Raw genomic sequence first — 17,556 nt, 5'->3', positions numbered from 1 at the left:
ATTCCATTTAATTTTAATTATGTTCTCCTCCACGATCACCACCCCCCAGCCCCCAAAAGTAGTGAGTACCTACAGTATTTTCTTCTTTTGGTAGTAATACTTAATTTCAACATCAGTGCTGCTGTTGTTACCTTTAATTTATATGTATAGAGACAGTTTTAAATGAGCGCATTTTAAGAGAAATTTAGGGTTCTTAAAAATAAGGGAAAAATTTTTAAGAGAGAGAAAAAAGAGCAGAGAAGAGAGTGAATTATTAGGAATAAAGAAGCCAAGGTAAAGTAAGAAGCAAAATATAATTATGGTGAACAGGATAAGGAATAAAGTTGAAAGACGATATGAAAACAAAAAAATTAAAAAGAAAAGGAAGAGAAACATGTTAGGAAAACAGCAGAGAGGAAAGTGATAAATCTCCTCTTTCCCTCTGGAAGCTCCACTTTGTCTTGCTCCTGCTCACATCCCCCAAGCCCAGGGATGCCCCTAGTCACAGTGCCCTTTGGCCCTTTCGAACTGTGCTAAAAATAAATGAGTTGCAAGATCCAATGGCCCCTGGCCTTCCTGCAGGTCTTTAAGGCAACTTGCTTTCTTTTTTTCCTGATGTCTCTTATCAGACCATGCTTGACCTTTGTGTAGAAACGTAGGTCTGACAATGAACACGAGTACATGTTTCAACAGTTGTATAGTTTCTGGGAATGATATCGAGATTTATGCTTTGGCATTCCTCATATTTATGAAATGAGAGATTTCACAATACCAAAAGACTGGTGGCATAGTTTGCTGTGATTTGGTTACAATGCATGAACCTTGTCAAAGAGACTTGGGTTTCAATTTCTTCCCCGTAACTTACTAGCTGTGTGATCTTGGGAAAGTTCATTAATCACTTGGGGCTGTTTCCCCACCTTTAAAGCCAGAGGTATCTAAACCGACCTGTAAGAATTAAATGACATATTATGGCTATAAAGTGCCTCATTCTATATTTAGCACCTGGTAGCTCCTCAATAAGTGGTGGTTTTTATTACGTCCTTCCAAAGAAAAAATTATATTGCTAGGGGCTCTACATCCCTTATGATACCAGAAACCAAGGGAATATAAATGATAGTCTTGTAATAATCTTTATTCTCCCGTTTTTCCCCCAGCCTATTCCTCCCATGCTGAAGTTGGCTGCAATTTCCGTGGTTTCTGCTCTGGAATGAGAAACCCTACAGGCGGATCCCATGCTTCCTGCAGCTGCCCTCTGTCCTGCCAGTTACCACCCCACCCCCAGCTCCTCTGTGAGAAGCAATATCCTCAGTGTGACTCATATCTCATTTTCCAGGAGGTGTCTTACAATTCATAGGACTCTTTTCTTGCAGCCTTAGAAATTTTGCAGACTGTTCAGCTATAGACTTTTCACATGACAGATTTCTATGCCTTAGAACCTGCTTTTCTCTGACCCTAATCCCACTGAGGGGAAAACACAGATACTGCTTTTTAGCCACTCTTAATGTGTCTGCTGTACAGTACTATCTAGCAGAGTACCCAAAAAGCTACAGCTCAAAACCTATCCCCTCTGATATTCCATGAGATTTGAGGACCACAAACATTGCAGTCCAGGGTTTCAAAGAAAGCTAGGATGGGTATTCCTGGTGGTAATTTCCGAGCCAGCTGGAATCACTCAACATACTTTAATGTCTTCTAGGCACATTTAGTCCTTCCATGGAAAGTAAGAACTAGAGGGAGAGGTGAGGAGCATTTTACCCCTCACTTTGCAAAAGAGGAGACAGTCTCAGTCTCATTTTATGTATCTGTTGACTATTTTATAGCCAGTTTGGAGACAAGAGGATAAATGACAGAGCAATCTGTCACTTCCTAAGACCTACCAGACAAAGCTTTGAAGTTCTCCTAAGCCCCTAATAAGACAGTAGTCATCAGTTACAGGTGCAAACTATCAGGTATTAAAGCAGATATAATACATTAGTTTATTGAGGAAAATTAGCCTACGAATATACTAGGAAGTAATTAAAGATATGTAAAATCTTCCTGCTTACTCAAAGGAAATTTATAATAGCCGAAATTTTTACCTACTGACCACAAATTCAGAAGATCTCGGATGAAAATAAATGTAAGAACTAGAGGATTATCTAACTACACTTATGGGAAGTAGGATAATGGGCCCCCACAGAGGGCCAGGTCTCTGGAGCCCGTGAATATGTTACCAAACAGGACAAAAGGGACTTGCAGATGTGATTAAGTAAGCATCTGGAGATGGGGAGATTATCCTGCTTTTCTGGATGGGCCCACTGTGATCACAAGGGACGTTAAACGTGGAAGAAGGCAGCGGAAGAGTCAGATGAGCTGACAGAAGCAGAAGCAGTGCTCTGATTACTGACTGAGGCTGACGCGAAAGAATACGGGCGCCCTCTAGAGGCTGAAAGAGGCAGGGACACGGATTCTCTCCTAGCGCCTGCAGGAGCACAGCCCCGGCTGACAGCTTAATTTCAGCAGCCCTGAGACCCATTTCAAACTTCTGACTTCCATAACTGAAAAATAGTAAATTTATGTTGCTTTAAGACCTTAAGTTTGTGGCAATTGTTACAGCAGCCATAAGGAATTAATACAGACTCTTGGCTATTTCAGGTTAATGTGCAGTTTGGGTGAGAACATACAAAATTGCCAAGGAATTCTGCAGTGTTCCATTTGTATGTAGTCAGTGGTACTATAAGTTAATTTAAAAAGAAGTGTAAGAAAAAAAGTTTAAGAAATAAATGGGTGGCAGAGTTACTACAGTCTAACTGGAAGGATTAAAACCACAAACTTGCCCAGGCGCGGTGGCTCACGCCTGTAATACTAGCACTCTGGGAGGCCAAGGCTGGTGGATTGCTTGAGGTCAGGAGTTCGAAACCAGCCTGAGCAAGAGCGAGACCCAATCTCTACTATAAGTAGAAAGAAATTAATTGGCCAACTAATATATATAACTGGCCGGGCATGGTGGCGCATGCCTGTAGTCCCAGCTACTCGGGAGACTGAGGCAGGAGGATTGCTTGAGCCCAGGAGTTTGAGGTTGCTGTGAGCTAGGCTGATGCCACGGCACTCTAGCCTGGGCAACAAAGTGAGACTGTGTCTCAAATAAAATAAAATAAAATAAAATAAAATAAAATAAAATAAAATAAAATAAAACCCCACAAACTTTATGGAACATATAGCTGCAAACAGTTCCACACAAAGACCCAAAGAAAAGGAATAATAAAAGGCTACAAGAAATCTGGTGTCATTCTAATGCATTTTTTTCTTTCTTTCTTTTTTTTTTTTTTAAGACAGAGTCTCACTCTGTTGCCCAGGCTAGAGTGCTGTGGTGTTAACCTAGCTCACAGCAACCTCAAACTCCTGGGCTCAGGCAATCCTCTTGCCTCAGCTTCCCAAGTAGTAGGGACTACAGGTGCTCACCAACACACCTGGCTAAGTTTTTGTTTCTATTTTTAGTTGCCTGGCTAATTTTTTCTATTTCTAGTAGAGGTGGGGTCTTGCCCTTGCTCAGGTTGGTCTCGAACTCCTGACTTCAAGGGATTCTCCTGCCTGGGCCTCCCAGAGTGCTAGGATTATAGTCATGAGCCACCTCGCCTAGCCCCCTAATGCATTTCTACACTAGCTGGTAAGATGTTACAGTTTTCAGTGGACTATTAGCTATTTTTAAAGCCCACATCTCCTCATATCAGTCTTGAAACCCAGACTTACAATTTCCCAAGTAAAATAGTGTCTTGCATTTGAGAAAGAATGTCTACTAAACAAACAGATACCTAATGGTCCGGTTGCTTTTCAATATCTATCACAATTTTTATGCAGGATTATCTGAAGTATATACAAGTCACAGTACATTTTCCTCTGAGTTAGGCCAGATTCCCAGGAGCTGTATAACTGTACTGTACTGTTTTGTTTCCTCTGCTGGGTCTCCTCTATTCTCCTTGAATTTCTTTCACTGAATTTTGGTGCCATCAGCTTATATGGAGAGACATTACACAGTAGAGCCCTGTGGGACTTTCTGTTGTCTTTACAGTAAAGATTCGTTGAAGATGTTATTGATTGCATTACATAGAATCCCCGCCATGAGAACCCCTATATAAATCCATATTTTAAGGTGGCAGTACCAGAAATAGATAAGCTGCTTCTAACCAAAGGGTTGTTTTTCTTTTTAGCTCTTATAGAAATAAAATGTACATAATATTATACATCTGTCAAAAACCATGAAACTGTGCAACAGAAAGAATGAACCCTCATGTATTAATAAGTTATGGACTTTAGTTAATGTATCAGTACTGGCTCATGAGCTGTAACAAATGTACTACACTAATGCATGATACTGGTAATATTTAATAGAAGTAGCTGTTGGGAGGTAGGGTGTATGGTAACTCTGTGCACTTTCTGCTTAATTTCTCTGGGAAACTAAAGCTGCTCTAAAAAATAAACTCTATCAATTTTTTTTATAGATAGTGCCTTGCTATGTTGCCCAGACTGGAGTCCAGTGGCTATTCACAGGCACAACCATTCTACACTGTAGCCTCAAACTCCTGGTCTCAAGTGATCCTCCCACCTCAGACTCTCAAGTAGTTGGGACTACAGGAATGCACCATTGCACTCAGCTAAAGTCTATTACTTTAAACATATTATATATATATATATGTAACATACATACAGCAAACTGTGTCTTTAGTGTAGGGAATTCTGGGAATATATGTGTTTGATCTCTCTGAATCCTCACATAAAAACAGACAAGTGATTTGTTATGATTTGAATGTTTGTGTCCCCCCCCCCAAAATTCATGTGTTGAAACCTAATGTCCAAGGTGATGGTATTAAGACGAGGGTCCTTTGGGAGGTGATTAGGTCATGAGGCTTCTTCCCTCATGAATGAGATTAGTGCTCTTATAAAAGAGCCTGTTTGCCCCTGTCCACTGTGTGAGGTCACATAGAAGTCGACATCTATGAGGAACAGGGCCTCACCAGACATTGACTCTGCCGGCATCTCCATCTTGGACTTCTCCCCCTTCAGAACTGTGAGAAATGAATTCCTGTTGTTTATAAATTACCCAGTCTAAAGTATTTTGTTATAGCAGCATGAACAGACTAAGATACAACTAGATAGTAAAACCAAAATCCTACAGACATTTACAATAAAACTAAATAATAAAGTACCCCCATCAACCTCAAAATATAAGCAAGTGGGGACAAACCAACAGTCACAAAACTTGCATGGCATTGTCATCAGTATGAAAGGAGGAAGAAGGAAGAAATGGGAACAGTGCCTGATGGACCTGGGAACCCCTAAATAGCAATAGGTATGGAAGACACAGCAGAAAGGGATTTTGCTCTCTCCAATACTAGTAAGTACAAGAAGCCCTCAGTAAGGACTGAGAGGGTTCGAACAGTCCAAAACTGGAATGAGCCAAATCTGCAGCCCCAAGGTTTTGATAAAAACATATTTGAAGCATACATTTATCATATAATACACAGAAAAATTATAAACTTGGCAACTATTTAAACTTATGAGGAAAAATTTAGATATCGACTTTAAGATGTATGAGAGTAAACAGTTTTTCAAAATTATTTTAAGGTTACACTAGCAAAAACCAAAAATATGAAGGCAACTGGCTTACAGGGTAAACTCAAGAATACCTGCTGACTGGATTAAGGTTAGGGCAACATAAGGAAAGGTTGAGAGTGATTTCCATGATTCTAACCAGGAAATATAATTTTGACGTGCACTCAAAACTCATGTATGTTTTGATTCATTAAGATACCCCTTAAATTTTTTCAGTTATACTTCATTATATTTTGAGGAAGATGGTATATTATGATAATATTGAAAAATTTGGAGATTTATGAAGGTCTCAAAATTTAACTCTCAAGAATGTTTCAGGTACACAGTTACTCATATTCATTTTAATCCTGACTTTATATGTGTGTGTGTGTATGTGTGTGTGTGTATATATATATATATATAAAGAGGTCTAATTTCACAATGAAAAAATGCAATGTAAAAGTTTATTAAAATCTGATGTAACAATACATTACACCCAATCCAAACTTAAAAATTCAAGGACATAAGTGGGTACAGAGGTGCATGCCTATAGTCCCAGCTACTCAGGAAGCTCAGTGGGAAGGATGAATTGAGCTCAGGAGTTCAAGTCCAGCCTAGGCCCATATAATGAAGACCCATCTTTCTCTCTTTTTTTTGAGACAGAGTTTTAGTGTCTTCCCAGGTAAAATGTAGTAATGTTCATCATAGTTCACTACAACCTCAAACTCCTCGGCTCAAGCCATCCTCCTGCCTCAGCCTCCCAAGTAGCTGGGACTACAGACGTGTGCCACAATGCCCAGCTAATTTTGCTATTTTTAGTAGAGACGGGTTCTCACTCTTGCTCAGGCTGGTCTCAAACCCCTGAGCTCAAGGGATCCTCCCACCTTGTCCTCCCAAAGTGCTAGGATTATAGACAGACATGAGCCACCACACCTGGCCACAAGGACCCATCTCTTTAAAAAAATTAGGGGGGAAAAAAAAACTCAAGGACCTGCTTGCAGCAAGATGCAGTAACAGGACTAGATTTGCCCTCTCACCTTAAAGAACACCCTCTCTGAGAAAGTTTGCCCATAAACACACACAGACAAAATATATGGAACAATGATTTTTCAAATTTATATTTTAATTGACAAATAAAAATTCTATATATTTATGATGTACAACATAATGATCTGAAATATGTATACATTGTGGAATGGCTAAATCAAGCTAATTAATATATACATTACCTCACATATCAATTTTTTGTGATAAGAATCCTTAAAATTTCTCTTAACAATTTTCAAGTATACAACACATTGTTATTAACTATAGTCACCATGTGGTATAATAGACCTCTTGAACTTATTTCTCCTATTGACTGAAAGTTTGTCTTTTGTAGGGGACTGACAGATATTTTCCTAGTTTAAGAATTAAAGTTAGTGAGTGATGTACATGTTCTGCCCAGAGTGTTTGAAAGTAATGTGTTCCGGACAGACTCCCTGTGATAAACAAAGGTGTTGCCTAGAGGCATAACAAAGGACCTGAGCTGCGAGTAGCAAGAGTGGCCCTGCCCCACGGCATTGGGGGCTGGAGGCCACACAATAAACATATTGTCCCTGTGATTGCTGCATATGCCCCATAAAATGGCTGGTTAGTCAATGACGGGTAAGACCCCTCAAGGGAGGGGCGACCTAAGCCAGGCACAGTCACTGGGGTTCAGCCCAAGATCTTAGGGGGTCACCCTAAGAGAAGCTGGGGATGAGAAATGCCCCCTGTGGCTCACCTTGCCCATCCTTGCTAATCTCGGTCCTTTAGCTATGCCTAGTGCCTAGAGCAACCACCTTGAGATTCTGAGTCAGGGGACATCTGCTTCCCTAAGGCTATTCCAGAATTTATGGCCGTTGCTGCAATGCCTGGGCAGTTACGTACAAGGAACTAACTTTAATTTTTTAGAGTATAAAAATAAAACGGACCCGGTGTATTATTACTTGAGTCAACTGTCTGTATATGTGTCCGTGTTTTTCTTTGTGTTCTGCATTTGTGTTTTATGTTCTGTGTTCATCCTCTGTCCTGCAAATGGGCCATGACAGTCTTTGATCAACTTTCCAACCCTATCCCATCCCCCCAGCCTCTGGTAACCACCATTTTAATCTCTGCTTCTATTAGTTTGACTTTTGGATGTCACATATAAGTAAGATCATGTGGTATTTGTCTTTCTGTGCCTACCTTGCACTTAACATGATGTCCTCCAGGTTCATCCATGTTATTACAAAGGACAGAATTTCCTTCTTTTTAAAAGCTGAATAGTATTCCATTGTGTATATATTCCATGTTTTCTTCATCTATTCATCCATTGATGGACAGTTAGGTTGATTCCATATCTTATGAAACAAAAATTTTCAAGACACTGGACATGTAGTGAAGGACAATGATCTCTGAGAGTCGGGAACAATTGAGGAGAGAGTCCTGTAATTAATTTAAGAGAATGTCCAGCCTGGGCACAGGGAAGGACTCTGTGAGTTGAGGAAGTGCAGCCAAGAGTTTGGGGAGACCAAGGTAGCTAGCACTTGCAGGACAGAGTTCTGGAGAAGAGAGCCCCACAGAGTGAAAGAACTCTGGAGATCTGCAGAGAGTATTCAGCAGAGTATAAATTGGTGGATGTGTAAGGAAACTACTGTCACTAGGGAAAGAAGTATTTGAGACATTAGAAGGAACGGGCCCCAGCACTCACACACAGAGCTGGGAATAGAGCCTGCTTCCAACAATCTGACTCGAAAACCTGATGATCACAGGGCATTAGGTATAGTATTCAAAAAAGTCTCTCCTCAGTAGTGGGAGATAATTAGAGTTATACCCGTGGTTCTCAACCAGGGCTGTTTTTTCTCCCCTCCTCCTGTGACTGGGGGGAGGTACCACTAGCATCTAGTGACAAGGCCAGTATTAGCAGTAGCATAAAATGATGTTAAAACAGTGATTATAACTGTATTCCAAAAGTACAAAAGGTAAAGCAGAGACAGGGCAGATATAAAGAAGACCCAAATCAAACTTTTAAATAAAAGTTAAAATGTCTTAGATGGAAAATACACTAGATGAGATTAACGGCAGATTAAATATTTCCAAAGAAAAGATTAGCATACTTGAAGGTATAGCAATATAGCTATCCAAAATAAAACAGAGTAAAGAGAATTTTTAAAATAAAATTTAGAAAAAAGAGAGTCACTGAACAGTGAGATAATTTTAAGTGGCCTAATATACAAGTATTTGGAGTCCCCAAAGGAAAGAGGGGGATGAATTTGTTCTCTCTGCCTGGCAGCTTAAGCTGGAATATCAGTCTTCTCCTGCACTTGGGCTGAGACTTACACCATCAGCTTCTCTGGGTCTCAGGCTTTCAGTATTGGACTAAACTACACCACCAGTTTTCCTGGATCTTTAGCTTGCACACAGAAGACTACCCATCATAGTTAATCATGTGAGCCAATTCCTCATAATAAGTCTTTCTGTATGGATTGATAGATAGATCATATTGGTTTTGTTTCTCTGGAGAACCATGACTAATACAAAGTTACCTCGTAATCAAATAGTTAAAAACTGGTAATAAAGAGAAAAATCTTAAAAGCAGCCAGAGGAAAAAAAAGACATCTCATGTATCGATAAATAAAGATAGAAGGCCATGCACAGTGGCTCACACCTATAATCCTAGTATTTTGGGAGTCTGAGGCAGGAGGATTGCTTGAGGCCAGGAGTTTGAAATCAGCGTGGGCAACATACCAAGATCCCATCTTTATACAATACACACAGAAAATTAGCTGGACATGATGGTGCACAACTTTAGTCCTGGCTACTTGGGAGGCTGAGGCAGGAAGATCATTTGAACTCAGGAGTTCAAGGTTACAGTGATCTATGATCATGCCACTGCACTCCAGCCTGGGCAACAGAGCAAGACCTGGTTTCTAAATAAATAAATAAATGATATCAGATTTCTCATCAGAAACAGTGCAAGTGAAAATATGTAGAGCAGTATCTTTAAAGTGCTACAAGGAAAAACCCGTCAACACAGAATTCTTTTTTGTTTGTTTGTTTGTTTTTTTGAGACAGAGTCTCGCTTTATTGCCCAGGCTAGAGTGAGTGCCGTGGTGTCAGCCTAGCTCACAGCAACCTCAAACTCCTGGGCTCAAGCAATCCTCCTGCCTCAGCCTCCTGAGTAGCTGGGACTACAGGCATGCGCCACCATGCCCGGCTAATTTTTTCTATATATATTAGTTGGCCAATTAATTTCATTCTATGTATAGTAGAGACGGAGTCTCGCTCTTGCTCAGGCTGGTTTCGAACTCCTGACCTCGAGCAATCCACCCGCCTCGGCCTTCCAGAGTGTTAGGATTACAGGCGTGAGCCACCGCACCCGGCCAACACAGAATTCTATACTCAGCAAAAATCTTTCCAAAAATTATAGCAAAATAAAGATATATTCAAACACACAAAAGCTGAAAGAATTCATTACCGGCAGACCCACACTACAAGAAATGTTAAAGGAAGTCGTTCAGACAAAGAAAATGATACCAGATGGAAATCTGGATCTCCACAAAGGAATAAACAGCAATGGAAATGGTAACTATATGGATAAATACATACTTTTTTTCTTTTTTTTTTTTTTTAGAGACAGAGTCTCACTTTGTTGCCCAGGCTAGAGTGAGTGCCGTGGTGTCATCCTAGCTCACAGCAACCTCAATCTCCTGGGCTCAAGCAATCCTGCTGCCTCAGCCTCCTGAGTTGCTGGGATTACAGGCACGTGCCACCATGCCCAGCTAATTTTTTCTATATATATTAGTTGGCCAATTAATTTCTTTCTATTTATAGTAGAGACGGGGTCTCGCTCTTGCTCAGGCTGGTTTCAAACTCCTGACCTCGAGCAATCTACCCGCCTCGACCTCCCAGAGTGCTAGGATTACAGGCGTGAGCCCACGCCCGGCCTTTTTTTTCTTATTATCTAAAACTCTTTGAAAGATCATTGACTGCCTAAACAATAACAACAAAAAATGTATCATGAGGGTTTTAACATTTGGAAAAGTAAAATGCATGATAAAAATAGCATAAAGACCAGCAGGGAAGAAAGGGAAGTACACTATTGCAAGGTACTTATACCACACGCACAGTAGTATAATGTCACTTGAAGGAAGAGGATAAGTTAAATTCTAAGGTATAAACTCAAACAAAACAAAACTCTAAGCCCAGATGGCTTTGCTGTTGAAATCTACCAAATATTTAAAAAAAAAAATAATGCCAATTCTATATAAACTTTTTCAGAAAATTGAAGAGAAAGGAATACTTTCTAATTCATGGAATGAGACTGACATTACCCTAACACCACACCAGAAAACAATATTACAAGAAAAGTGCAGGCTCATGTAACCTAAACATTTGTACTCCTATAATATGCTGAAATAAAAAATAAATAAAAAAGAAAAGTACAAGCTAATATCCTTGTGGTTTATCACAGGAAATCAGAGTTAGCTTAACATTTAAAAATCAACCAGGGTAATTCACAATATTGAATTTAAAAAGAGGTTGGTCTGAGTACAGTAGTGTTTACAACTAATTGATCACAATCAGTGACAGATTCCTTTGTTCCTTCTCCACTCCTTCACTTGACCAGCCTAAAAAAAAAATTAAAATTAAAAACAGAACCATATGATCATCTCAATAAATATAGAAAGCATTTGATAAAATCCAACATCCAGTCCTGGTCAAAACTCTCAGCAAACTAGGAAGAGGAGGGAACTTCCTCCACCCATAAGATCAGGAACAAGACGAGCATGTCTGCTTTCATTACTACTATTCAACATTGCACTGGAGTTTCTAACCCATGTAATGAGGTTAAAAAGAAAGAAAGAAAGAAAAGCCATCCAGATAGGAAGGGAAGAAGTGAAACTATTTATAGACAATATGATCATCAATGTAGACTATCTAAAGAATTTATTAAAAACTTACTAGAACTAATAAATGAGTTTAGCAAGGTTACAGATAATAATATTAACATATAAAAAGCAATTGTGGGCCAAACATGGTGGCTTACACCGGAAATCCTAGCTGAACTGGGAGGACTGCTTGAGTTCAGAAGTTCAAGACCATCCTGAGCAAGAGTGAGACCCCATCTTTACTAAAAATAGAAAAATTAGCCAGGCATTGTGGTGCACACCTGTAGGCCCAGCTATTCGGGAGGCTGAGGCAGGAGGATCATTTGAGCCCAGGAGTTGGAGGTTGCAGTGAGCTAGGCTGACGCCACTGCACTCTACCCAAGGTGACAGAGTGAGACTGTCTCAAAAAATTAAACAAATAAAATAAAATAAAAAGCAATTGTAGCCGGGTTGGTGGCTCACGCCTGTAATCCTAGCACTCTGGGAGGCTGAGGCGGGCGGATTGCTCGAGGTCAGGAGTTCGAAACCAGCCTGAGCGAGACCCCATCTCTACTACAAATAGAAAGAAATTAATTGGCCAACTGATATATATATAAAAAATTAGCCGGGCATGGTGGCGCATGCCTGTAGTCCCAGCTACCCGGGAGGCTGAGGCAGAAGGATCACTCGAGCCCAGGAGTTTGAGGTTGCTGTGAGCTAGGCTGACGCCACGGCACTCACTCTAGCCTGGGCAACAAAGCGAGACTCTGTCTCAAAAAAAAAAAAAAAAAGCAATTGTATTTCTATATACTAGCAATGAAAAATCAGGAATTGAAATAAAAAACACTACTTACAACAGCACCAATACATACAAAGTAATTAAGGATAAACATGGCAAAGGATGTGCCAGATCTACATATTGTAAACTACAAATCATTGCTAAAAGAAATTACAGATTTAAATGAATAAGGAGATATACCTCGTTCATAGGTGACGGACTTAATGTTGCTAATAATTCAAAACCCCAACGTATTTTTTGGTAGACATTGACAAGCTGATTCTGAGAGAGTGCAGGAGATAGACTTTGGCCACCTGCATGAGCCATGAGCCAAAGCTTAAGTCTGCTTATAATACTGAACAAAAGCCTTGAAAACGATTGACATCCAGCTGCAATAGAAAGTAGTTCTGCTTTCTTTAACAGAACACTGGAGCAGGGGCCCACTGGCCCCAGTCAAAGCCAGCACAAACTGGTTGCTGCCAAGACAAAGCCCAAAGTTAAGAGCTCTGGTCCTTTTCCCCCATTTTAATGCTAAAAATCATGGTCAAGGGGGAAATTTAACACACTAATGAAACATGTGCTGTGCGAAGAAATATGATTGCCACATGTGTAGAAAAACCCTGCCTCTACATGCTATGATTTCAATCCTGGTGCTAAAGTTCTTCTCTCTCTACTCTTTTAAAGTCCCCCAGCCCTTTTGAAGAGCCAGTCTGGTTGCTTCTTAACCAGGACTGCTTCCCTTTTGTCTGAGAAAAAGCCTCAAATATAGTCTTGCCTGCCTAAATCTTTTCAGTCTCATGCTAATTCCTATTGACTTAGGAACCAAGAACCTGAAGTCCAGTATCAATTCTAAAACTCATATGGAAATGCAAAATTTCCAGAATACCAAAACAACTTTGAAAAAGATGGAAAAAGTTGAAAATAAATAGATCAATGGGAACAGAACAGAAAAAGACCCACACATATATGGAGAACTAATTAATTTTTGACCCAGGTGCAAAGGCAATTGAATTGAGAAAGTAAGAGTCTTTTCAACAAATGGAGCTGGAATAATTGGACATCCATACACAAGAAACAACAACAAACAACAAACTCTTCAATCCATACCTCATACTATATACAAAAAAATTAGCTCAAAATGGATCTTAGACCTAAATATAAAACCAAAGGCACATATAAAACTTCTAGAAGGAAACAGAGGAGAAAGTTTTTGTAACTTTGGGTTAGGCAAAGATTTCTTAGATATGACACCTAAAACATGATCCATAAAAGGAAAAAATAATAGATTGGACTATATCAAAATTTAACATTTTTGCTCTTTAGAAGCCATTTAAGAGAATGAAAAGTCAAATCACGAACTTGGAGAAAATCTTTGTAAAGCATATATCTCATAAAGGACTTGTATCCAGAATATATAAAATACAATAATAAGAACGCAAACACTTCATTGTTTAAAATGGGCAAAATATTTGAATAGACATGTCAACAAAGAAGATATACAGAAGGCAAATGAGTATCTAAGAAGATGGTCAACATCATTTATCATTAGGAAAATGCCCACTAAAACCACAACTATAACCAGGCGTGGTGACATGCACCTACAGTCCCAGCTACTCAGGAGGATGAGGCAGGAGGATCACTTAAGCCCAGGAGTTTGAGGTTGCATCATAGCAGTGAGCTATGATGACACCACCGGACTCTAGCCCAAGTGACAGAGCCAGGCCCCAACTCAAAAAACAAAACAAAACAAAACCCACAATGAAGTACCTACACATATCCAGTTATAATGGCTAAAATTAAAAAGACCAACCATACCAAAGGTTGTTGAGGATATGAAGGAACTGAAATCCATTTATACTTTATACTTCTGGTGCGAATGTAAAATGATACAACTACTTTGGAAAACTGGCAGTTTCTTAAAAAGTTAAACCTACCACATGATCCAATCATTCCACTGTTAGATATTTACCCAAGAGAAAAGAAAGCACACATCCATACAAAGACTTGCTCCCATAACAACATTATTTGTAATAGACAAAAACTATAAACAACCCAAATGGTCATCAGCAGGTGAATGGAAAAATTGTAGTACATCCATACAGTGGAATACTACTCAATAATAATAAAATGAATTTTATTGATACAAGCAAAACATGGATGAATCTCAAAATTATTGTACTGAATAAAAGAAATATAGACCACAAAAAAGTACATACAGGCCCGGCGCGGTGGCTCATGCCTGTAATCCTAGCACTCTGGGAGGCCGAGGCAGGTGGATTGCTCGAGGTCAGGAGTTCGAAACCAGCCTGAGCAAGAGCGAGACCCCGTCTCTACTATAAATAAAAAGAAATTAATTGGCCAACTAATATATATAGAAAAAATTAGCCGGGCATGGTGGCACATGCCTGTAGTCCCAGCTACTTGGGAGGCTGAGGCAGGAGGATTGCTTGAGCCCAGGAGTTTGAGGTTGCTGTGAGCTAGGCTGACACCACAGCACTCACTCTAGCCTGGGCAACAAAGCAAGACTCTGTCTCAACGACAACAAAAAAAGTACATACTATATGACTCCATTTCTATAAAACTCCAGAAAATGCAAATTAATCTATAGTGATAGAAAGTAGGCTGGGCGAGGTGGCTCACGCCTGTAATCCTAGCACTCTAGGAGGCCGAGGCGGGCGGATTGCTCGAGGTCAGGAGTTCAAAACCAGCCTGAGCAAGACCCAGTCTCTACTAAAAATAGAAAGAAATTAATTGGACAACTAAAAATATATATACAAAAAATTAGCCGGGCATGGTGGCTCATGCCTGTAGTCCCAGCTACTTGGGAGGCTGAGACAGGAGGATTGCCTGAGCCCAGGAGTTTGAGGTTGCTGTGAGCTAGGCTGACGCCATGGCACTCACTCTAGCCTGGGCAACAAAGTGAGACTCTGTCTCAAAAAAAAAAAAAAAAAGAAAGAAAATCAGTCATTGCCTGAAGGATAGAAAGAAGAATTTACAAAAGAGCATAATAAGCAAACTGTGATTAACATATATGCTTATTATTTTGATTGTGGTGATGGTTGCTTGGGTATACAAATGTATCAAAACTTAGCAAATTATATGCTTTAATATGCACAGTTTATGTCAATTACATCTCATAAAGCTGTCTACAAAATTAAAGGATTATAGGGAGAACACTGTTAAGTTTCATACCATTGGCTTATTGAAAGCATAATTCTATCAAAAGCAAGGTTGAAAATTTATTCTTTGCCTAACCCACACAAGCTTCAAAGAAAAACTCTTCCACTTCCATAGACTTTCAGTCCTATTTCTAGACTGTAACCCATTCTTCCCCTCCAAATTTGACCAGACATTTCACATGTGCTGTCAACACAATTACCCTAGAGTAAGCCAAGTGAGAGTGTGGGTGACGTAGCTAAATGCACTGCCACTACTTGAAAAATTTGCAGGTTAAACTGAGTGTAATTGACCTGCAATTGTTCTAAGTATAAGGTTTTTTGAGACACAGATAGGTGATCTGTTGGCACATTAATTGTCAGACAATCTTAGCAGGGCTGAAGTCTATTTATAGATTTTGATCAACTCTGACTACATTGTAAATTGTAAATATATGCAATTTTAAGTAATCTATATAAACTATTTTTTATTCATTAACAGAAGTCATCTCGATTTTATGGGTTTATTTTATGCTTGTGCCTCTGTCTCCATGCACAACATGGAAAGGCAACAGACATCAAAGATACTTTGGGCTCTTGCTACTAAACAAGTATTTAAGCACTGTGTATGAGTTATGACCAAAAAAATACAATGACGAAGACAATATGACATCATTTCTGCCACCAGGAAACTGGAATACTGTATTGTATTCCAAGAAGACAAGTGAGATAAAGGGTATATGTGTTGCAGGGAAGGGGAGAGACACAGCCTTTTGAAATGACAGAATCTCAACAGCCACCCTTCCTTTATGCCTGATCTTCAGTTCAGTTGCTCTAGGATTCCAAGGGCCCCTCCTACCTTTTGTCTCAGAACCTTACACCTTCTCCCAGTTAATAGTGTAGCCTTAAAATATATTTATATTTGAGTGTTTTTACCTACCAACAAACTGATGGAGAATTTCATGGGAAAAGAATCAAAGCAAAATATCTCATACATCTAGGTCCTTAAGAGTTTGATAGATACTAATTACATACACATCCCAAAAAGTTGAAGAGGGCTCTCATGACTTAGAGCCAAGCCACAAAGCCAAGTTCATTTATCTCCAATAAATTTCTGCTGGTTATGGTTCCTCCAGTCCCACCTTTACTATGTGAATGGTTACCGAGCTGTGTTGGTAGAAAAATATTGTGTAATAATGTGCTAAGTGATTCTAGTAACACTATTAGAACAAGTCTTCACCACAGGATGGACTAGTGCTGTGGCATACTGGTAAATGTTTAAAAATAAACAGGGGGGAGAAGATGGCCTAAGTTGCTGTATCAAAGAAGTGAATACTCCCATGCAGTCTGATTTCAAGCTACTGTTAGGGTGGAAAACCTGGTAGATGCTCATGGTGCAGGTGGAGAAAGATTTCTCACACAGAGATTAAGATATATAAAAGTAAAAAAAAAAAATTTTTTTTTCTTGAGACAGTCTCACTCTCTTACCTGGGCTAGAGTGCTGTGGTGTCAGCCTAGCTCACAGCAACCTCAAACTCCTGGGCTCAGGTGATTCTCCTGCCTCAGCCTCCCGAGGACCTGGGACTACAGAGATGCGCCACCATGCCTGGCTAATTTTTTCAATATATTTTTAGTTGGCCAATTAATGTTTTCTATTTTTAGTAGAGACGGGGTCTCACTCTTGCTCAGGCTGGTTTTGAACTCCTAACTTTGAGTGATCAACCCACCTAGGCCTTCCAGAGTGCTAATAAAAGTAAAATGTATTTTATCCTTTAGAAGGACAGAGAAAATGAGAAACAGAGAGAAGGGGGCAGAGCAGAGAGACAGCATGGGATCCCAAAGAAAGAGAAGGGAGATGCCAGCAGCCAGGCCAAGTGGCTTGCTGCCTTTATGGGGACAAAGAGAAAAATAGTTAATTGCCATATCTACTCCTTTTCTTCTTAACTGCAGGCAGATAATGGAATCTGTTGTGTGAAACTGCGTATGCATTCCCTTTGCTTTAGGCGGAGTGACCTTGCCCTCAAGATATGATTTTGGGCTGGGTTTGATGTCTGGAGATTGTCCCCTTGCTGTGCCTCATGCCATCCAGGAACTTCTCAGAAACTACTCCAGGCTGTAGAAGCAGATACTAAAATGGCAGTTTTAGTCAATAGGTCTAGTAACTGTTAAAATTTTCCTTTTGTGTGTTGGGCTCCTTTGAGAT

The sequence above is a fragment of the Microcebus murinus genome, chromosome 2, assembly GCF_040939455.1.
Source record: "Microcebus murinus isolate Inina chromosome 2, M.murinus_Inina_mat1.0, whole genome shotgun sequence".
NCBI lineage: Eukaryota > Metazoa > Chordata > Mammalia > Primates > Cheirogaleidae > Microcebus > Microcebus murinus.
Note: the sequence above shows the minus strand (reverse complement) of the source record.